This window comes from Octopus bimaculoides, chromosome 17, assembly GCF_001194135.2.
Source record: "Octopus bimaculoides isolate UCB-OBI-ISO-001 chromosome 17, ASM119413v2, whole genome shotgun sequence".
In the NCBI taxonomy this organism is placed as follows: domain Eukaryota; kingdom Metazoa; phylum Mollusca; class Cephalopoda; order Octopoda; family Octopodidae; genus Octopus; species Octopus bimaculoides.
In genome coordinates, this window is record NC_068997.1 from 54169458 (window position 1) to 54173157 (window position 3700).

At 36.7% G+C, this 3700-nt stretch overlaps 1 protein-coding gene across 2 annotated transcripts in view; it reads left to right on the plus strand.

Moving 5' to 3' along the window:
- LOC106878636 (QRFP-like peptide receptor) overlaps positions 1-3700 on the plus strand; it is a 114729-nt gene that overhangs the window by 65984 nt on the left and 45045 nt on the right. The gene's annotated exons all lie outside the window — the stretch shown is intronic.

A 3700-nucleotide genomic window follows, 5' to 3' on the forward strand; every position in this document is an offset into this window, starting at 1 on the left:
AAAAAAAGAAATTTCGTAGAAATAAATCCAGTTGTGGAAAGGGATAGTAAGAAGAAATACAAATAAATAAGAAGGAAAAAATGATCAAAGAAGAACACGATTGGAAGACGGAGCGAGCGTTATATTTAAATGGATGAACAAAACAAATATGGCGTCCTTCCACAAAGAGGGAATCTGCAATGGCACGTGCCGTATATTAAATGTCCAAAATAAATTCCGTCTTTCTTTTATCTCATCTCATTTAACATTTATTTCACTCCCTAAATATTTGTGATTATTATCACATGAACTATTCGCTATTTTGGGCTGATAATCGGATATTATATATTTCGCAGCGTACAATAATTTCCTTTAAAGGGAGACAATCAGTTAAGTTCTTTCCCATTTTAGAAATGTATCCTGCCCTATTTCACCGCCTCACCATTGCCATAACCAATTCAATTATAATTATACATGCTGTCGATATTAAAGACCATTATGTATTTTTCTGTTGCTCTAGAAAGGTTTCACGGCAACACGTTAAAGTTGCTTCTTTCCTTCTCAATAGCCCTCAATAAATTTCTGTATTTAGCAATCTGTGTGCCGACCAATCTGTGTGATTTGTCGTTTAACTTGTTAATGAGCTTAGCAAGTAAATATTTCTTTCGTTTTCTAAGGATTTGTGATCTGTTTTGCTTGTCTCTTCTTGTCACACAGTGTAGCCTCAAAACTCCTAGCTCTGTTCGTAAGTACCATCAATCAATCAATCAATCAATCAATCACAGATACACAAACATACAGAGATATCATTATATACGTAGTGTATTCATATACCTGCAGCTTTGTGTATATATAGATGCAAATATCGTTGTATTTCGGGATGGTCATATTTTTTCTTCTTACGAAATAACCACACACACTATATATATTCGTTCTACACTCGCTTATTACTGTTCTTATTTTAACTCATGTCTATTTTCCAGAAACCTTTCCTCACACATCTGTGACCTCTTCAGCGACACTTTCCCTCCTCATTTGTGCTGCTGTTCCGCTTACTCCATTCTGTTCACCTATGATGCGTATCTTTGTATGCTCATGCATTTGCGCCTGTATATGTGTGTGTGTGTGTCAACTATCATTTCTACATCATAGTTCACAGTTACACATGCAGACTGATGTACACACATATCTATACGCACTCACTCCACATATTTACTTTATATATACGTACATTCTTATCCGTCACTGGCAAGCAAGTATGAACCCGATTCTGTGTAACCTGTTTTTGCGGATTGTTTTAATTGCCTGTGCAGTCGGGAGCAGACACGGGCGCCCTCTGAGCCCGGCCGTCCTTGGCCCAGAAGAACATATAGGATGTGACAGCTGGATAGAGTGAAAGTGAAAGCGAGAAAGAGAAGGAGATAGAGGGAGAGGTGGTGAATAAGAGAACGAGAGAGAAAGAGAGCGAGCAAGAAAGAGAGAGAGAGAGGGAGCGAAAGAGAAAGAGAGCAAGAGAGAGATACAGAGAGGGAGAGAAAGAGAGAGAGAGGACTGCTCAAGCACTGAGTAGGTACACATTTACAGCTGAGTAGACTGGTGTAACATAGACTAAGATGCATGGCTCAAGAACGCTACATGCTATCCGGTCCTAGAACCGAACACATAGCCGTATTAGCGTGTATCTAACACTCTAACCTCAAAGCCACGTGTCTTACCAATATGTGCATATAAACATACCATACATACAGACACGTGTGTCTGAAAAATAGCATTTCTATTTAATTCAGTGTTCACCATTTAGAACTTTTAAAGAATTTACTGAAGTGTTCTTGAGGAAATTCTATAAAATCGACCAGTTTTAGACCCGTTACTCAGAATGGTTGACTTAGTCTCTCTTCGTTCTTTCTATATTTAAATATTTTTTAAAGCAATTTCCTTTGTCTATTGATGCATGCACGAACTTTCCCTTCTGCTTTGCTTCTCCTCCACCATCCTTTTTTTCCATTATGCCTCTTAGAAGGTTTCTTATTTCTAAGCAAACAATTGTTGCAGGAAATTATATTAAAACATCAAATCTATAGCTACAAAAATTAACATAGATAAATATCAATATATAACTTTGTCAAACTAGGTTTTCTTTTTTTTATAGTAAAAAAAAAAATAATTCAAGATGAAAAATCAATAACGACAAACGAGTAGAAGTAGTAGTAGTAGTAGTAGTAATAATAATAACAATAATAATAATATTAATAATAATAATAATAATAATAATATTAATAATAATAATAATAATGAGAAGAAGAATAATAATAAGATGTATAGTATTACAGAAATATAGTATTATAGACTTAAAAATCATTGTTTCCACTCAGCGCTAAAATAAATATTTGTTTGTTGGTAACTGGTGTTATCATCTAAATATAATACTAAAATAACTACTACTAGATTTGAGTATTTGTATGATGTCTATGTTACTGTAAAGTGCTGTTGCGTGGCCTAGTGGTAAGAGTATTGCACTGACAATCGTGAGATTGCGATTTCGATTACTGTACTGGGCGGCATGTTGCGTTCTGCAGGGGGATAAAAAAAGAAGAACAACCATTTCATTTCAGACTGCTTTCCTATCACTTCGACAGCTGAAATATAGCACACCGCGCATCTGCACAGGTAATGTCGATTTGATGGAGAGGCTTGAGATACATGAAAAATATTGGATCACTACAAATGAACCATCTGTGCAGCTGTTCAGCAAGAAATTTCTGGAACCTGCATCAGCCAGCCACAAGATTACTGTAGATATAATAATTTACGACGAAAGTCAGCGAGCTGGCAGAATCGTTAGCACACCGGACGAAATGCTTAGCGGTATTTAATCTGCCGTTGGGTTCTGAGTTCAAATTCCGCCGAGGTCGACTTTGCCTTTCTTCCATTAGGGGTCGATAAATTAAGTACTAGTTGCGTCCTGGGGTCGAGCTAATCGACTGGCCTCCCTTTCCTAAACAATTCTCGCCTTGTGCCAAGAGTAGAAAAGAATACCTTTTTTTTTGTGTGTGACACGTAGATTTCACCTGTTGCTATTACCAATGTGTTTTCATATTTTCGGTGATGTTCTATTTTGATATAGATATCATTTAATCTTCTATCTTTACGATTCCATGTTTATTTTGGCAATACTGAAGGAACATTTTATTCCAGAAAGTAAATAAATGTTTGCTGTGAATGCTCGAATTTTAAAGAACAAATAATTGTGATAGAAGGGAAAGAAAGAAATGAAGAAGGATAAAGAGCGTAAAGAATGATGTTGGATTTGAGATATGGAGGAGAGATAGGGGGGTGAAAGGGCCGCCGCGAGTGACCTTGTGGAGGGAAGCTTCGAAAGGCAGGAGTAAAGAGAATGAAACAAAAACAAGAGATACGCAAAGAGAATGAAGGCATATAATGCTTTATGATGAGGTGAAGAAGAAGAAGAAGAAGAAGAAGAAGAAGAAGAAGAAGAAGAAGAAGAAGAAGAAGAAGAAGAAGAAGAAAAAGAAGAAGAAGAAGAAGAAGAAGAAGAAGAAGAAGAAGAAGAAGAAGAAGAAGAAGAAGAAGAAGGCCGAGGAGGAGGAGGACGAGGACGGGGACGAGGACGAGGACGAGGAGAAAAAGAAGAAGCTAATGATGATGACGAGGAGGAGGAACAAAAACAACGGCAACAATAATGATGGTAGTTGTAATAATA